This window comes from Cucurbita maxima, unplaced genomic scaffold (assembly GCF_002738345.1).
Source record: "Cucurbita maxima cultivar Rimu unplaced genomic scaffold, Cmax_1.0 Cma_Scf00005, whole genome shotgun sequence".
NCBI classification, from domain to species: Eukaryota; Viridiplantae; Streptophyta; class Magnoliopsida; order Cucurbitales; family Cucurbitaceae; genus Cucurbita; species Cucurbita maxima.
In genome coordinates, this window is record NW_019272021.1 from 1,326,981 (window position 1) to 1,347,927 (window position 20,947).

Sequence of the window (20,947 nt, forward strand, 5' to 3'; positions counted from 1 at the left end):
ATTTGATTCAGTTTTACATATTTAAATAACAAACCTATCCTAAATTTGGCCAAAAATGGCAAGCAAAAATTACACTCTTCCAATTAAATGGGGAGCGTTAATTCACATATTTCAAAAGTAAAAAACAACTCATGAAATTTAAGGAAATCATAGCTTTTATCTAATAGATGATGCGGAAGAGAAAGATCAACTTTCAACAAAGCAACTATTGAATGTTATAGATGTCATGACTTAAGTCATTTTCAGTATGAATGTCCAAAGATGAATAGGGAATTAAATTATGCACAGCCGAAAGAAGAGGATGAAATGTTGTTAATGGCTTATATGGAAAGACATGAACCAAAAAGAAGTGATGCTTGGTTCTTAGATTCTGGTTGCTCAAACCATATGTATGCAAGTGAAGGTATGTTTTCAAGCTTAGACAAGACATTTTCCCACATTGTCAAACTTGAAAATAATACAAGTATGAAAGTTATGGGAAAGGGTGCAATGAAATTAACTTTACATGAGGTTCGTTGCACTATTAATAATGTGTATTGGGAACCTGAACTCAAAAATAATCTCTTGAGCATTGGATAACTAAAAGAAAAAGGAGTAGTAGTGTTGTTTAAAGATGGTGTATGTAACATTTATTATCCACCAAAAGAAAAAATAGCAGAGTCAATTATGAACGCAAAACGACAGTTTATTTTGGGTCTGAACCATCTACAACAACAAATGAAGAAAGATGCCTCCAAGTATCTAATACGGATCAGTCAACACTTTGAACACCATTCATATGGTCATCTCGGCTACAAAGGCTTGTGCACCTTGAAACACAAAAACATGGAGAAAGGCCTACCGCAAATTGGAGCTCCAAACACCACCTGTGAGGCATGTATGAAAGGCAAGCAACATCGGACTCCATTTTCAAAAATGGGTAAATGGAGAACAACGGAAAAATTGGGTGGGGGAAAACATTGAAATTGATAAGAACACAGCCAAAATGAAGAAGGAAAAATCAAGGAAGAAACGATTGAATCGGTTGCTAAAACAATTGAACCAGTTCCTGAAAATAATTTTCCAGTAATTGTTGCACCAAATTTGACAATAAGGGAGGGGAGAAATCGACATCCACTTTTATGGTTAGTAGATTCCAGTGAAGACTATGAGAAAAAGGGAAGTGAGGAGATGGTGTACAAACTTCAAAATGCTCTCTACGAATTAAAACAAACACCTAGAACCTGGTTTAGTCGAATAGAATCCTACTTCATCAAGAAAGGATTCAAAAGCAGTTCCAGTGAGCAAACACTCTTCATCAAGAGGAAGGGAGGTAAAATTCTTATTGTAAGCATTTACGTTGATGATCTTTTATTTACTGGAGACAATAAAGAATTATTGGATGAGCTTAAATGTTCCATGAAGAAAGCGTTTGATATGACTAACTTAGGTCAGATGAAATTTTTTCTTGGAATAGAGGTAATACAAAGATTAGATGGTATTTTTATATGTCAAAGAAAGTATGTTGTTAAAGTTTTAATCGATTTGGCATAGAGAATTACAATTTTGTTTGTAATCTCATGGTTCCAGGACATAAAATTGGCAAAGATAAAAATGGTGCAAAAGTAAATGTAACTTTGTATAAACAAATAGTGGAAAGTCTGATGTATCTCACAGCTACTCATCTTGATCTCATGTTTGTTGTAAGTTTTATTAGTCGTTTTATGGCATGTCCAACACAAAAACATTTTGCAGCAATTAAAAGGGTTTTAAGGTACTTGAAAGTACAGATAGATTATAGTGTATTTTATAGAAAGGGAGGAGTTAGTGATTTAAATGGATTTACTGATACTGACTATGCTTGAGACATGGAAGATAGGAAGAGTACTTCAGGCTATGCGTTTATGATGAGTGGAGGAGTAATAGCTTGGTCTTCTCGTAAGCAACCTATAGTCACCTTATCAACTACAGAAGCTGAGTCTTCTCGTAAGCAGCCTACAGTCACCTTATCAACTACAGAAGCTGAGTTTGTTGCTGCTAGTACTTGTGCATGTCAAGTTGTTTGGATGAGGAGGATACTCAAAAAGATTGGTCACTCTGAAATAGAAGGAACAAAACTAATGGTGATAATACTTCGACTATTAAGCTATCCAAAAATTTAGTTCTACATGGACATTCCAAACACATAAGAGTAAGATTTCACTTTCTCAGGGATCTTACAAAAAAAAGAAACTGCTAATTTATTATTTTGTGGTACCCAAAATAAGCGTGTTGATTTGTTGACAAAGCCTCTAAAATTAGAAGCATTTCGGAAGTTAGAATTTGATTAGGTAAAAGTAGTTAGAGTATTTTTAGGGATATTTTTCAGATTTGTTTATTGATTTGTTCCCGAGATTTGTTTCCAAGAATTATGGTTAGTTTCTATTTATCGTTATTTGTGAGGCTATAAAAGCCAAGTTCAGTATTCAATGAGATCATCACTTCAAACTTAAGTTTCTCGCTTAGTTATTTGTGAGGCTATAAAAGCCAAGTTCAGTATTCAATAAGATCATCACTTCAAACTTAAGTTTCTGGCTTAGTTATGTCAAAATCTAACAAGGACGATATCGCAAGTAGAGACCATGACACGATAGTAAGGTTGCGTACTTGGTTGGCATTAGCCGACATTTTGCCTAAATACGATTTCATGGTTATGTCCCTCGAAGTTAGTCCAAGTGTCCTTAAGGTGTTTTCTATTAGAAAGTTCATTTCATTTTGTTAACCATTCGCAATTCTTACTTAATTCAACTTACAACTTGAGAAATAAGAAGCAATAATATCTCAATTACCTGCTGAAAGGATCAAAATCATAAAGATGATGTGAAATTTGTCCATCCGAATAACACATTTTTTAGTCGAGGAGCTGTCGAGCGGATGAAGCGGCGTGAGCTGAAGGAGTCGACGTCTGCATGCGAGACACGTGTCACTGGGGAAAGGTGATGTGCACGCGGGTCGTGAACCAGGTCAAAGCGTGGACTTCGAGTCACTCTCTTAGGTTAGGTAGAGTCCTCTATTTACGGGGTTGCATTTCTATGCGCATGTCAAATGGGTCGTAATTTACAACCGGTCCGAGTGGGTTATCAGGCTGCTCATTGGAGGAAGTTGGGCCTAATGGAGGGTGGGCTGTAGGTGGATTGTACGTGGGCTGTGTACATTGTCGGGCTGCAACCACAAACCTACTGGGCTGAGTACAAATGAGTCAAGTTGGCCTGTCGTTTGGGCTTTAGGTCAGGGTTTCTACAGGTGGGTGGGTGGTTGGTTGCAGATTTGACCTGATGGATCCTTCTTGGGAGGGAGTCCCCATGTTCTAATTTACCGAATCATCCTAGGTTTATAATTAAGGAATACATCTCTATTGGTATCCTTTTCGGAAAAACCTAAAGTATGAGAGTTTATGCTCAAAGTTGACAATATCATAACATTGGTGCAGATTTTTTACTCCTAACATAGTTTCAGAGCTCTGCCTTTAAATTAGCCATGTCAATAGAATCCTCAAATGTCGAACAAAGAAGTTATGAGCCTCGAAAGCGTAGTCAAAAGTGACAAAATATGGAACAAAGGGTGTACTTTGTTCGAGAACTCCAAAGAAAGGAGTCAAGCCTCAATTAAGAGGAGGCTGTTCAGGAGCTCCATAGGTTTCAATGGAGGCTTTATGGTATACTTTGTTTGAGGGGAGGATTGGTGAGGATGGTTGAGAGGGATTCCCCCATTGGCTAACTTAGGAAATGATAATAGGTTTATAATTAAGGAATACATCTCATGGGAGGGAGTCCCACTTGATTCTTTTTCGGTCGGATGTTGTTCATGGTTTTAATTCTCGTCGGCGGTATACACAGAAGATTTCGCGAACGGTTCGTCTTCTATTCTCTCTTCTGTCTCTCACACTCTCAAATGGTATTGTTGTGTTTGGTGGGCAGAGCGGGTACTAATATAGAACGTGAACATTTTAAAATGTTTGCAATGCACATATTAAAAAGAGTCTCAATTCATTTTGTTTTTATCCCTCATAGAGTTGTTGCACTAAAATATCGGGAAAAAAAGTCCTAAATGAAACATTATCGAAGTCCTATAAAATTTTAGGTGACCTCTCATTCTCATTTAAATTTGTAAACTTTAATTGCCTTGAACTACCTTTGGATTGTTTTGCTAAATTTGGTATAAAATGATTTATTTGTAAATTGTATTGTATGCTTTAGATGGAAACAAATAGGTACAACAATCAATATTAATTCATTTGACATTGGTCACGTATAGAGAGAAGAAAATAAACAAATGTCATTTTCTTGGAATACAATGTGGTTATGCCATGCATGTGTATGTGTTGTGTTGCATGTAAATATATTAGAACTTGGAAAGGCACAAGTGGAAGGCTACCCTTAAAATGAGCCAATTCCAAACGAATAAAGGCAACATTCAATACAATTTGTTACCTACCTCACTTTTAATTTAACTCCACTTTCAACAGGTGGGTGGGGAGTTGGAAGGCTTCATAATTTGTTTTTATTAACTAGTTCAACAAATCTTAAAATTTCAATGAAATTTGAAGAAGGAATAAATTAATGATATTACCAGAGATTTCTATGATGCTATAGGCCACCTAAATAAAGGGAATAGAGGAAAAGAAACGCATCTTGCATAGTTGGTGTGTCTTAGAAACTTAATATTGAGCTCTCAAGGGGGTGGACACCAGATGGTGTGCCAGCGAGGACATTGAGCCCCAAAAGGGGGTGGATTGTGAGATCTCACATCGATAGCAGATTGAAACGAGTAGCAGAAAGGACGCTGGCCCTAAACGGGTAGATTGTGAGATCTCCCTAATAAATGCATTTTAAAATCTTGAGAGAAATCTAAAAAAGGAAAATATATGTTTGTCGTGAGCTTGAGCGGTTACATTATCAATCTTATTAAGTATGTGATTAATATATTGCTTTGTTTTCGTTCGGAAGGATTGTGTGCCTTAAATAAATTTAAAATTGAAAAATAAATGAAAAAATTCATGCAACTTTATTGTCATATTCTTGTTCTACTCACCAATTTAATAAATTTGGAATTTTAGATAAATCCAAAAGATTTTTCCCATCTATATAGAGCCTTAATCATTCTTACGGTATCAATAAGATTTTTAGAGCTCTCTAATATTAATATTAGAAGGTTGCCCATCTTTGAATGATGGGAATCACCTATTAACCACCCGTGTTGCCTTTCCCTTTTAACCTTGTTGGGTTGTCTTTTATCCAAAAAGAAATTTCTTTTATACTTGATGTCATCAATTTGGCTGCAGTATTAACAAACAAGAAGGTGTGAGGAGTGCGAAATTAATGAAAGGGGTGGCAATTACGTGCATACATTTCACTTCATGAGCCTATAAATCAAGGTGGAAGCCTTTGCCAAATACACACACATACCCAAAGAATGAAGAACCTTCATAGCGCAGGCCTTTGCCTTCTCGTGGTGGTGGCGATTCTCACCGGAGCTCACGTTGGGGAGGCGGTGAGTTGCAACCCCACGGAGCTGAGTCCATGTCTCAGTGCAATCACGTCAGCGGGGGCACGGCCAACAGTTGCTTGCTGCCGGAAGTTGAAGCAGCAACAACCATGCTTTTGTGGGTATCTGAAAGATCCAAGAGTCAAACCTTATGTACAATCTCCTCGCGCCAGAATGGTTGCTTCCATCTGCCATATCGCCGTCCCTAGGTGTTAGAACCCTATGCTCTCATATGAAACCGACCAACTTAATCTCTACTACAAAATGAAGCTATAAATAAATAAAAAAAGTGGCATGCTTACATATTTGTCTCTAATTTTTCTTTTAATTGCTATGATTTTTAAGGTGTTCTATTTCTCTCCAAAATATTAAAGCAGATGATTACATCTGAACTATGTTTTTCTAATGGAATGAAAAACCAATTTATATTTATTAGTACACCCGAGAGCCGTCGGCTTTTACCTTAAAAATAGAGTAGCATATGCCTTTGAGTATTTTTAAAATACTCACTAAACAACTCCTTTATTGAGCTTAAATGCAAACATACACAATTTCATGCATGCAAACTATCATATCTGTCTATTTTCCTACATCAGCTATTCTAACGGGTGATCTTGGATGTGTACTTGATTTTTCTACCACGGTCTACACGTGCGAGTATAGAACTACCAGTCAGTTCACACATCTTTTGGGACCTTTTCGGTTGGGCGAGCATTCTTTAGTAGTTGTTGATGTTGAACACCCGTTAGGAATAGCAACCGTCGCAACAACATTATGATAAATATAATTATCGTTCCTCTGCCTTGTAGCATACGTGTCCGTACTATTGTGAAGGAATAGGGGTAGCCCCAATGCATGATCATGCAATAATGCATGAGGTCCCAACTTTTTTCCATTTTCATTATGGTTTAATACAATCACACTAGTGTCTTCTTCATATCATATCCTTTCTCATAACGTTTATCATATCATTCATCATAGCTTCCATGCGTATGTCGAGTTTGTATTTCATTCTAGTTCATTGTTTTGCACTTCAATCATATCATGTTATTCATGTCGCACATATATCATACCATAACGTCTTCATGCTTTCAAAAATAACAATCCACATCGTACACATGAATAGAGAGACTATCATTCATATGTTCCTCGATTAGATGACCTATGACTTTTGTCATAGTTTCAACAATCCGTTCTTATTACATTTGGTGGTTTGCGACCCTTACCTTCAGTTACACCACCAAAAAAAACGTTTACTTTAGGCAGTTTGTTGGCATCCGTTTCCTTTATATATATATGGTAAATGATGTTATTAATTTGGCTGCACTCCTAACTGACCAGAAGCAAGTATTGTGTGCACAGCTTCCACTTTACAAGCGCTATAAATACTACTTGAAACTTCATCACAAATACAACCAATATATTCATCTTTGTTCTCAACAACAATGAAGAAAAGGCTTTGCCTTTTGGTGGCAGTGATGGCGATGGTGGCGCTCCTTACTGGAGCTGGAGTGGCAGAGGCGGTGAATTGCGATCCTACGGAGATGAGAGCATGTCTTCCTGCATTAAAATCCTCAGAGCCGCCGACAGCCGAATGCTGTGATAAAGTGAAGAAGCAAGAGGGATGCCTTTGTGGATACCTGAAAATCCCAATATTGAAGCCTTATTTAGAGTCTCCCAATGCTAAAAAGATAGCTTCTTCCTGTGGCATTCCCATCCCCACCTGCTAGACCTACCATCTCTCCTTCCCTAAGGCTTTTGTACAAAATGAAGTTGTATTCCTCACCTCAGTCTACTAAAAAAGCAAAACTATAAATAAAAGTGAATCACTTCATATTCTCTCTCTCTATGCTTCAATTTTCTTTTTCTTTTATATACATCATAAAACATTTGACAAATATTTTTTTTAATAGAGGTAGGCATACATGTTAAGTTGGGTTAAAAAATCTTTTGGATAGGTTGGTTGGGTTAGTAACCTAAGCAAATTAAACAAAGTTTACGATCCAACTATTCAAGCTAGGTTGGGTTTCCAGGATGTGGGACCCCCACCAAGTCCACCCCTCTTTGTAGGTCCGCATTCTTATTGGCACAACGCCTCATGTCTAATCCCTTCTAGGCTCAGCCTCTTCACTGACACATCGTCTAGTGTCTGACTCTAACACCATTTGTAACGGCCCAAGCCTTAGCTAGAATATATTGTCCTCTTTGAACTTTTACTAACATTTTTAAAATGCATATGCTAGAAATAGGTTTCCACACCATTGTAAAAGGTGTTTCCTTCTTCTCTCAAACTCGGGAATCTCATATTCTCCTTCCCTCTTCTTGTCTTTATTTGTTTTTTTTTTTTTTTTGGGTCACAAATTATATTTAGACAGCTTCTAATGGATTCTTACTTTTTCCATGGCTACAATTGATTTCCTAAAATTCATAAAATTCTTGCCATCTAATTTTTAATTCAAACCTAACGTATGAGAATTGATAAAATAAAGGGAAAGGTGACTCCTTCAAATCACATATCTCTCCCATGTAGTTATTTTCTTTGTATGTTGTTGCTATTATTTATGAAAAAGATTAAGATAATTGATTGATTGAGAAGTTAGCCTCCATAATCACAAAACTTCCCACCTTTAATAAAATTTAATTAATTCACAATTATCATCATCAAGATAATAATAAATGAAAATTAATTAACTCAATTAAAAGCCCAAAAAAGTCTACCATTTTATGATTGTTATTATAATTTTCATCTTTTCCTTTTTTTTTTTTTTTTTTTTTTTAAGAGCACTGGAATTTTCAGGCTTTTAGAATTTTTAAAAAATTTGAGTTAAAATTTAAAACCTAAAAAAAAGTATATTAGAAAACAAAGAATCTTATTAGAGGAAGTGGTATTAATATTCTTAAATTTTAAAAGTAAATAATAATTATAATAACTATGATTTTTTATTATTTTTTTTCCATACACTTTTCCTTTCCCACACGTTATTTATTTATTTTTAATTTTGAGATCAATAAATTCTATATAGTGTTTAGGGATCTAAAAGGTTGGCGAAGGCTATTTTTTTTTTAAACTATTATATAATTCATCTCAAATATGTATTCTTCTAATATTTATGCATGTTTAAAAGTTTATGTTTTATGTTTGGTTAAATTAATTTCTTTGAATATTTATGAACTTTTACAACTTTTCAATTGATTGATACTTTTATGTTCCAATTAGAAATACACAAGTAAAATATATTATATTAATTAATTAATTCTTCAAAAATTTGGATCGGTTTGCGGGTTGAAATTTTTTGGTCGGATCAACTCAAACAACTTGAAAGAATAGTTACAATCCAATCCAATTCTATCCTATTTTTATGATTATTGTGAATATGAAGAAAATTTGATCTTTGTAATCGATGTTAATCGATATTAATATTACGGTGTTACTTTTGAATGTTTGATATTTGAGTTTTAATGAGATTTTTAATTATTAATATAATATATTACTGATTTTTTTTAAATTTTTTTAAGAAAAGAACAAATCAGAATCAAATGAAAGACAAACTCACTCAAATCTTCTTTCTCTAGGAAAACTAACAACCTAACAACTAACTTGAAAATATAGAGTTAAATTAGGTTAGGTGGTCAACTCTATTTAAGTTATTTGAGTTATCAATTCAACCAACACCCAATTTACAATAAGTCCAAAAGATTTATCCAACAAGGATACAATCGTACTCATTAGAATAATATGGAGAAGACTTTTACAGCTCTTTAATATTTAAGTACGTTGCTCAGCTTTGAATGACGCGAATTACCTAACCCGTCTTGCATAGTGAAATTTGGAGTTACACTATTCCAAGCTGAGCAACGTACCCAAAGAATGAAAGGTTCTTCACTTAACGAACAAGAGGGTGGTGAGGAGTGCGAAATTAATGAAAGGCGTGGCAATTACGTGCATACATTTCACTTCATGAGCCTATAAATCAAGGTGGAAGCCTTTGCCAAATACACACACATACCCAAAGAATGAAGAACCTTCATAGCGCAGGCCTTTGCCTTCTCGTGGTGGTGGCGATTCTCACCGGAGCTCACGTTGGGGAGGCGGTGAGTTGCAACCCCACGGAGCTGAGTCCATGTCTCAGTGCAATCACGTCAGCGGGGGCACGGCCAACAGTTGCTTGCTGCCGGAAGTTGAAGCAGCAACAACCATGCTTTTGTGGGTATCTGAAAGATCCAAGAGTCAAACCTTATGTACAATCTCCTCGCGCCAGAACGGTTGCTTCTTCCTGTGGCGTTGCCATCCCCACCACCTGCTAGAGCTACAGTCTCTCCTTCGGTAAGGCTTCTGTACAAAATGAAGTTGCATCCGTCACCTCAGTCTACTACAAAAACAAAACTATAAATAAGAGCGAATCACTTCATATTTTCTCTGTGCTTCAATTTTTTTTTTTTTATGCATCATAAATCATTAGACAAATTGAACGTAGCACTAGTTAATTGTACAATGCTCGCAAAGTTTTTAAAAATAAATAACGTGTAAACTAATGTTAAGAATAAGAAATAGAAGTAGGATCAAAAGTGCGATATACATTTATGCTCACAATGTTTAAATAAGATACAAGCTACCAACTAATACGTAAAGTAAAGATAAGAAGAAAATATAAATTAACTAAATATTGAGAAATAAAATATACTACCAATCAAATCTGAGATAAAACATTAACTAATTACTAATATTAAGATATATTCTATAACTAATTATTATAATATATTCCTCAAATTATATCTTAATACTCCACTCAGTTGGAGAGTGGATGTGAATCACACCTAACTTGTCTTTCAAAAAATCAAATTGATGTCTTCCAAAAATTTTAGGGAAAATATCTGTCAATTGCATTTTAGTCGAAACATAACACGGTTTGATGATTCCAGCTTGTAACTTTTCTCGAACTATATGACAATCTATTTCAATGTGTTTCGTACGTTCGTGAAAGACTGGATTAGCTGCTATATGTAATGTTGCTTGATTATCACAATACAATAATGTTGGTTTGGACAGTGGAAATTTCAAGTCTTGAAGAATGTATGTTAACCAAGTTAACTTAAACAAGTATTTGTCATAGCTCGATACTCGGCTTCTGTTGATGATCTGGACACATTGGTTTGTTTTTTAGACTTCCTAGAAATAATTGAATTTCCGAGGAAAATGCAAAACCAAGAAATAAACCGTCTAGAAGTTCGACAACCACCCCAGTCTGAATCACAATATGCTTGTAATCTTAAGTTGTTTTCAGATGGTAGTAGAAGTTCTTGACCAGGGGTACCTTTGATGTATCTCAGAACTCGAAGAGCTCCCTCCCAATGTGGTATTCTTGGTTCATGCATAAATTGACTAAGCATACAAACTGAATACACTATGTCACGCCTAGTGACGGTTAAATATATTAATCTGCCAATCAACCGTCTTGTATTTACTTAGATCATTCAATTTCTCTCCTTCTGTTAAAGAAAGTTTCAAATTTTGCTCCATAGGAAATTTTTTTGGACGTGCTCCTATAAAACCTGTGTCTTAAAGAATGTCTAGAGCATACATCCTTGAGACATAAAAATTCCTTTTCTAGATCGAGAAAATTCAATGCCTTGGAAATATTTCAAATTCCCTAAATATTTGATAAGGAATTTCTCCAGTCAACTAGTCTTGAGATGTTGAATTTCTTTGAGATCATTGTCTGTCAATAGAATATCATCAACATAGATAAGAGCTGCAGTGAAAGAGTACCTTTACTCTTAGTAAATAGAGACTAATCTGCTTTGGACTGAGTGTAGCCTGCATTTTGTATAGTGGTAGAGAATATGGAAAACCAATTGGGAGAAGCCTGTTTTAAACCATAAAGAGATTTATGGAGCCGACATACTGATTCTCCCCCTGTCGGCGAATATCTAGTGGTAAAGACATATAGACTTCCTCATCTAGATTACCATGGAGAAAGACATTTTGAACATCCAACTAATGAGTGAACCATTTTGAACATCTAGATTAAGTCATGCATGTGTAAGTATGAACTAATTCAAACTGCGAAACTGCGAATGACTCATTAAATCAGTTATAGTTTGTTTGATGATATTTGCTAATCGAATAACCGTAGTAATTCTAGAGCTAATACGTGCAACAAACCCCGACTTCTAGAAGGGATGCATTTATTAGATAAAAGGTAGACCCGGGCTTTGCCCGTTGCTCTAATACCATGTTAAGAATGAGAAATGGAAGTGGGATCAAAAGTGCAATCTTCATGTTTACAACGGTTAAACACGATACAAGCTACCAACTAATACCTAACAACAAGGAGAAAATATAAACTAACTAAATATTCATAATAATAAAATATACTACTAATCAAATCTAAGATAAAATATTAACTAATTATGATATCTAGAATATATTCTATAACTAATTATTATAATATATTCTATCAATATTATATCTTAATAACTAATAAAATAATTTTTTAATAAGGTATAGATTAGGTTGAAAAAATCTTTTGAATGGGTTGGTTGGATCAGTAACCTAAACAACTTAAACAAAGTTTACAATCCAACCGTTCAAGCTGGGTTGGAATGTCGGGTTGTTTATTTTTAAATAATAAAAAAGTCTTATCCAAAATACATATTATATTAATAACTAAAATCTTATAAAATTCAAATATCACACGTTTACGTATTCACATTCACAATGCATCACTAGTTACAAACATTAAATATTCTTAATCTTCTTAAGAGTTGGGTAGGGCTAGGTTGTATTTTAACTTTATTGTTGGGTCTCGACAAAAAAAAAAAAAAAAACAAAATACAAACCCCTATACCGAACTAGATTTTTTGTTTTCCAAAAATTCAATTAATTCTAAATCAAACGGTAAAAGATAAAAAAAACTATCTCAATCCAACCTTTATGGTTTGGGTTGGATAGTCGGGTTTGTTAGGCTATTGAATCATATGAACACTCCAAATAGACATAAGTTGTAGTATGAGTAGCATAGTTGATAGCAAATTTTTTAGACTTCTTGTAACGACCCTAGATTTCTGTTAACCTAAAATCGCTACCATCATCATCATAATATACTCTCTTATGCAAAAATAATCATTTAAAACATCATCATAAACCATTATCATAGACTTATATGTTTGAAAAAGGACTTTAAAACAACCTAACGAAATATGAATTAAAGCAAGGTAAATATTGAAATTGGAAGACACCATATACTTGTTAGATGAACATGACTCTCCACAATGATATGATATTGTTCACTTTGAGCATAAGCTCTCATGACTTTGCTTTGGGCTTCCCCAAAAAGCCTCAACCAATGTAGAGAGTATTCCTTGATTATAAACCCATGATCATTCCCTAAATTAGCCTATGTGAGACTTTCATCATCCAACACCTCCCCTCAAACAAAGTACGCGTCCCCTTCACCACGCTGTCACAACCTCAACAACCATGGCGTCGACCTTTGGCCCAATCCCTCTTCACCACGCTGTCACAATCCCTCTTCACCACGTTATCACAATCCGTCTCACCAAAAACAACTACATCATATGGCGCGCCCAGCTCCTCCCCTACCTATGGAGTACAAAGCTTATGGGCTACCTCGATGGCACCATTGCCGCACCTGCCAAGTTGATCCCTTCCTTAACCGCTACTGGTGCTGACCTGGTCTCTAATTCGGCCTATGATCAGGATCAACAGGTTCTTAGCGACCTTCTCTCCTCCATGACTGAGAAGATTCTTCACAATGTGGTTGCCGCTACTACGTCCAAGGAGGAGTGGGATACCCTGCAACGGATGTTTTCGTGGTCAACTCGTGCTCGCACTATTCAGATCCGTGTTGAGCTCGCCACGTCCAAGAAACGCGATCTGACTGCTGCAAAATATTTTCGCAAGATCAAAGGGTTGGCGACCGAGCTAGCCTCTGCTAGCTCTACCTTGCAGGATGATGATGTGATCTCGTATCTTCTCGCTGGTCTTGGTCCTGACTATGATCCCTTCGTTACCTCGATGACTACCAAGAGTGAAGCTCTCACGCTTGATAATGTGTTTGCACATCTAATGGCTTTTGAAGCTTGCCAACTACAATATCAAGCTGAACTTCAATTAAATCCTGGATCTTCTGTCAATTATGCTGGTCGTGGTGGTCAGCAGAAGAACCGTGGGTGTAGGGATCGTGGTCGTGGCCGTTCTCAAGGTGGTGCGCCCTCTCATCCTGTTGGTGATCATCATGACCCTTCTATTCGTCCTTCCTGCCAGATCTACGACAAAGTGGGGCATACTGTTGTTCGCTGTTGGCATAGGATGGATGAGTCCTATCAAGATGAACCTCCTTCCACAGCACTGGCGGCTACTTCTTCTTACAAGATTGATCCAAATTGGTATAGCGACACAGGCGCCACTGATCATATCACCAATGACCTGGATTATCTCTCTATGCGTGAACGCTATCATGGAGGTGAATAAGTTCAAGTCGGCAATGGAGCAGGTTTGCGTATTTTACATACTGGTCATTCTTTAATTAATACTGTTGCTCGTCTTCTTTCATTACGTAATATTTTGCATGTGCCTAAAATTTCCAAACATCTTCTTTCCGTTCATAATTTTTCTCGTGATAATGACGTATTTTTTTAATACCATCCTTGGAATTTTTCTATTAAGGATCGACGGTCGAGGAAAAGTCTTCTAGACGGGAGGTGTGAGTTTACTCTCTATCTTATTAAGTCATCTGATGTCGATGATCTCAAGCACGCCTTACTGAGAACATCTTGGACAACCTTTATCTCAAGTGTAAAGTCAATTTTGCGTCTCAATAATATTTCTTGTGCTAGTGAGTCACCTTTGTCAATTTGTAATGTGTTTCAGTCAGCAAAAAGTCATAAATTACCATATACTAGTTCTTCTCATAGGTCTTCGTCACCTTTGGAACTGATTTTTTCGGATGTTTGAGGTCTTCCAACTCCATTTGTTGGGGTTTTAAATATTATATTAGCTTCATTGATAATTTCAGTAAATTTTCGTGGATCTATTTGATGCATGATCGTACAGAAGCTTCTCGTATACTTTTACAATTCCAAGCTCATGTTGATCGCCTCCTAGATACTAAAATCAAGTGGGTCTAATCTGATTGGGGTGGGGAACATTAGAAAATTCATAACACATTCTTTCGTTCCCTTTGAATTGCTTTCGTGTTTCGTGCCCTCTCATGCATCAACAAAATGGGTCTGCTGAATGCAAGCACCGTTATATTGTTGAAACTGGCCTAGCCCTTCTAGCTCATGCTAATGTACCTATTAAATTTTGGGATGACGCATTTCTTACAGCCACATATCTCATCAATTATCTTCCTACTCGTGTCATCGATAACAAATGCCCCTTAGAGCGTCTTTTTTATACCCCACCAAATTACTCCTCATTAAAAGTTTTTGGGTGTGCTTGTTGGCCTCATCTTCGCCCTTATAACAAACAATAGCTCTCTTTTCGATCCAAGGAATGTGTCTTTTTAGGCTACAGTTCTTTACATAAAAGGTATAAGTGTCCTGACATCGATTCTGGTCATGTCTATATTTCTAGAGACGTCATATTTGATGAGAATACTTTTCCGTTCAAGAGAGCCCCACCCAATTCTTCCCCAACCTTGCAGCCGACGCACAATGCCCCTGATTTGTGCACCTTGCATTTGGGTAACAGCAACACTAATTTGGATAATGATCACATGCATATATTTGTGCCTACTAACTCTTTGGATGCAAAAAATCTGGTGCACACATCAACTTCGAAATTGCCGCCGCAATCCTTCCCGTCGCTGCTGCGCGAATCAGAGTTGGATGTTTTGTCAATGATTGGGGCCTCGGATCCTCCATCAACAGATGATATTGCGCAATGCCCGGTCGGATCCTCGGCCGCTGGTCAACCGACTGTTGTAGCACCGATTACTCCCCTCGCAACGGCTGGTATGGTTGCCCCCTCAATTGTGGATACTACACCTGCTACTCATCTGTATGGTACTCGATTGAAGCACAATATCAAGAAACCCAAGGTGCGTAAAGATGGAACAGTAACATATTCTATAGTTCGGTCTTCTGCCTTTTAACCTACTTCACATATTACTGCTATGGAGCATCCCCTATGAAGTCAGACAATGAATGATGAATTTCAGGCACTTCTCAAAAATAAGACATGGCACTTGGTTCCTCCTCGTACTGGTCTTAATGTTATTGATTGCCAATGGGTTTTCAAACTCAAGCAAAAGTCAAATGTCTCTATTGATCGCTACAAAACACGCCTGGTTGCTAAAGGGTTTAAACAGAAGTATGACGTTGATTATGATGATACATTTAGTCCAGTTGTTAAGCCCACTACCATTCGGCTCTTATTATCTCTTGTTATTTCTCGTAGTTGGGCTATTCGGCAGATTGATATTCAAAATTCTTTTCTTCGTGGCTTTCTTAATGAAGATGTTTATATGAAGCAGCCCCCTGGATTTGTGGATTCTCAACATACTGGTTATCTTTACAAGCTGGATAAGTCGCTTTATGGCCTCAAACAAGCTCCGCGTGCCTGGTTTTCTCGCCTTAGCTCTAAACTATTACAGCTGAATTTTACACCTTCAAAAGCTGATGTCTCTCTTTTCATTTTTAACAAGATGAGCATTCAGATGTATATCCTCATCTATGTTGATGATACTATTATCATCAACTCATTTTCTACAGCTATTGAGAAACTTCTTACACATCTTCGGGATGATTTTTGCCATCAAGGATCTTGGCATTTTGAGTTATTTTCTTGGGATTGAGGTCCGCCATACTTCTAATGGACTTGTTCTGACACAACATAAATACATTCAAGATTTATTGTCCAGAACCAATATGCTCACCTTCAAAGGTGTGCCCACACCTATGCTTCCTAGTGAGAAATTGTTATTGGATGAGGGTGAAAAGCTCTCGCCTGAGGATACTACTCGCTATCGGAGTGTCGTTGGTGCTCTCCAATATTTATCTTGACGCGTCCTGATATATCCTTCTGTGTCAATAGAGTGTGTCAGTTCATGTCCTCCCTCACTTCCGTACATTAGGCAGCAGTCAAATGAATGCTCTGTTATCTACATGACACTATTGATATGGGCTTGTGTCTTACAAAGTCCAACATTGATTTGCTGAGCGCCTTTTCGAATGCTGATTGGGTCAGAAATCCTGATGATCTATTTTATCATCAATCCAATCACCGTTCCCATTTTTTATTTTTCTTATCAATGAATATATCTCTTTACTTGTATGACTTAGATGTCTCGTATTTCTCGAAAAAGCGATTCGATGAAACACTAGAGCCTATGTGATCTTCTTTGGTGGCAATCTTATCTCCTGGAGCTCAAGGAAACAATCGACAGTTTCTCGTTCTAGTATGGAGGCCGAATATAAGGCGGTTGCTGATGCCACTGCCAAATTAATCTGGATCCAAGTTCTCTTGCGTGAGCTCGGGATCTCGCAAGCTCAAGCGCCTAGCTTGTGCTGTGACAATATTGGTGCCACCTATCTGTCCGCCGATCCAATCTTTCATCGACAGACGAAGCATGCTGAGGTTGATTATCACTTCGTTTGTGGACGAGTATCGACTCGTCAGCTTGATGTGCGACTCATATCTTTCAAGGATTAGTTCGTCGATATCATGATAAAACCACTGTCAGCTCCTTATTTTAGTAGTTTTAGGCGCAATCTGAACTTAGTAGTACATCGTCCAGATTGAGGGGGGTGTTAAACGTAGAATAGATCATATTTGTACATAGTAAGATAATCTACTGATTTACTTGTTTGTTACCATGAATTAAGAAGAATCTATTATTCCCTCGTTTGTTACCAAATCTATGATTTCATGTTTGTTACAATGTAATCCTCATTATACATCTATAAATATATGAGGTCGTGACCCATATAGGCCATAGTGCCATTCAACCTAACAATACTAACCTATGGTCTAAGAATTTAAATACAACTATCCTATCCATGTGTTATGGGCTTTACTTGCGATGTCGTCGTTGGCTGTACAGGAGCAGCTTGCCTTTACCTGAGAAATAGAAGTAGCACATGACTTGAATATTTTATAAAATATTTTGCAAGGCAAATACATGCAACTCATGATTAGAGACCTATCATTAAAACCATCGTAGAGGTGACCTCAAATCTTGACAAATTGGATGTGTAGGTACTTCCCTACACACGACTCACACTGCGAGCATGAGTCCCCAAGCGATTCACACCCCCATTTGAGTCCATCATAGCTTGGCTAGTTGTCTGTAGCCGAACGTCTGGAGGTCATTAAACCCTCGAATATCATGCAAGACATGATCATGATGATGATCAACCATAGTGTACATGTCAGTGCTCATCATCATAAATGGGGAAGTAACCCGATGTATATGAACACACAATATGCATGAGGTTCCTATAGTTTTCATCTTATATCGTTCTTATGACATAACCTTATACATCATTCACATATTACTCTAGCTAACATGCATGCTTTGACCTTCATATGTTCATCATCATTAACATCATTTAGGGTTGTGTCTTAAAAAATTCTTCATCGTAGTGCATCACGGCATTTAGTACATGCACATAAGGAATAAGTTATGAGAGGTTGGCGGTGAGATGAGATCCATGATTATTATTATTATTATTATTATTATTATTATTATTTTAGTAATTAACTTATTTTCTTTCTATATTTACTTCTATGTTGTTGCTATTATTTGTGAAAAAGATTAAGATAATTGATTGATTGAGAAGTTAGCCTCCATAATCACAAAACTTCCCACCTTTAATAAAATTTAATTAATTCACAATTATCATCATCAAGATAATAATAAATGAAAATTAATTAACTCAATTAAAAGCCCAAAAAAGTCTACCATTTTATGATTGTTATTATAATTTTCATCTTTTCCTTTTTTTTTTTTTTTTTTTTTTTTTTTTTTTTTTTTTTTTTTTTTTTTTTTTTAAGAGCACTGGAATTTTGAGGCTTTTAGAATTTTTAAAAAATTTGAGTTAAAATTTAAAACCTAAAAAAAAGTATATTAGAAAACAAAGAATCTTATTAGAGGAAGTGGTATTAATATTCTTAAATTTTAAAAGTAAATAATAATAATAATAACTATGATTTTTTATTATTTTTTTTCCATACACTTTTCCTTTCCCACACGTTATTTATTTATTTTTAACTTTGAGATCAATAAATTCTATATAGTGTTTAGGGATCTAAAAGATTGGCGAAGGCTATTTTTTTTTAAACTATTATATAATTCATCTCAAATATGTATTCTTCTAATATTTATGCATGTTTAAAAGTTTATGTTTTATGTTTGGTTAAATTAATTTCTTTGAATATTTATGAACTTTTACTATTTTTCAATGTATCGATACTTTTATGTTCCCATTAAAAATACATAAGTAAAATATATTATTCACATAAGTAAAATATATTATTCATGTGAATGATTTTTTTATACTTTACTTAACAGTTTGGTTGTAGCTGGCTACGTGTTACTTGTCACAATCCACAATGAGATTGTACCTTCAAGAAAGTCATCAGGATGATGACTAGTCTAAGTCGGGGAGAATATCACAATCTTACTAATGAATCATCTAACACACTAAGAATGAGATATAAGCAAGATTAGAGGCAATGGTGCTGTCACTTAAAATAGGGTCAGAGTAAGGCTATGGGTCATAACCTCAAAACTTGAACTTTCAATGTGATTTTGGTCAAGTGGCTATGAGTTAAGTCTACTTAAATGAAATATTAAAATTTGCCAAATTTGGTATAATTGAACACCAAAAGGAAGCTTGTAATAACCCAAAAATTAGGGGAAAAATAAAAGAAAAAGAAAGGGAAATTTGTACCACATCCTTAAGTTGAGAAGTGGGGAGTTGGTCTCCACTATAAAATGGAGGTCATTTACTTCATTTCATCATCCCACTTGAACGTTTCTAAGCTAGTCAGAGAATAAATTTTCTGACGGCTCTAGACCAGCATTTTAACTAATCCGACTTGGGTCTTAACGTTTGGGCCCTTTCCTATTAGTTTCAATTCTTCGGAAGCGTTTAAGGTTAGTATGACTGCCTTTTGAATCTAGTTTAAATTATTTTATGACAAATTAGGTGAGTCAATTGTCACACTAGAATGCTAATTTATAATTTTGGAACTCCTTGGGTATAATTAAATTTCAGAGAGCACCATTAAGCTAGAGTCAAAGGGTCGTAGTAGCTTCAGCCAAATATGATGATATTTCGTATTAAGACAATGTGGATGTATTAAATGTCATTATGCGTTATGACGATGAGCTTTTTAAGACATACCCCTATGTTAATGATGATGGACGTACGAAGGCGAATGCATGCACATTACCTAGGGTAATGTGTGAATGAAGTATAGGGTTGTGTCATAAGAATGATTTAAAGATGAAAACTATAGGAACCTCATGCATATTGTGTATGCATATACATTGAGATACTTCTCCATTTATGATGATGAGTACGAACGAGTACACTATGATGATGATGATCATGCCTCGAATGGCACTGGGGAGTTTGCTAACCTCCAAACATCCAGCTATAGATAGCTAGCCCGACTATGATGGGTCTAAGAGAGTGCGAATTGCATGTGTTAGCATTTCCTGACCAAATAGTGGGATCACTTACTGAGTATTTCTTAAAATACTCAAGTCGTGTGCTACTTCTATTTCAGGTAAAGACAAGGCACCCCTGTACGACTGACGGTGACATCGCAAAGTAAAAACCATGACACATGCATCGGATAATAGTATTTCATTTCTTAGAGTTTAGGTTAGTATAAGGTGTTTTTACTTTTAAATGTTTTATTTTTTTGTTTAATATTTTGTATGTCCTTTTAAAGACGTGTGAAACATGTAAGTCCATGACAATTTTACTGTTTTTAATGTTTATTTTCCCCATAAGAGAGTGCATTATGACGAAGGTAGCGACTTTAAGTTAGCATAATTCTAGTGCATTTACAACGCTCCATGAGGATGTATGATATTTTGTCAAAATGATGTCTACTTCTACCAAAAGCAAAAGCCTTTAAAATGTACTCCAAAGGAAAACATGGTGTGAGTTCTCCTCCGCCCCTGGGTCGTATACCCTAAGTGAGTTACTCCATAGCACATGTGGGTGTCATGGTGTGTGAGTGAGTATTGCAAGAGAGTTGTTTTCCGTGTCTTCCGTTAGAAATGAGTTAACAAGGATAGTGTTGAACGACATGAGTGTGTCTGACATTGTGTCCATCCTAACCCTTGAGTCGGATATTGGTATATCAGATAGTTTCCTGACATGATATGCATAAATGATTCAGCATGGGCATAAGAAGGTTCATGTCTTAATATTACTCGGATTGATGAATGTTCGA

General features: G+C 36.1%; 1 non-coding gene across 1 annotated transcript; it reads left to right on the forward strand.

The window, feature by feature from the left end:
- Positions 1-13,465: 13,465 nt before the first annotated feature.
- Positions 13,466-13,604, forward strand: LOC111480141. The gene has a single exon (XR_002717757.1). It is a non-coding gene; the product is annotated as a small nucleolar RNA Z247 (small nucleolar RNA).
- Positions 13,605-20,947: the final 7,343 nt, after the last annotated feature.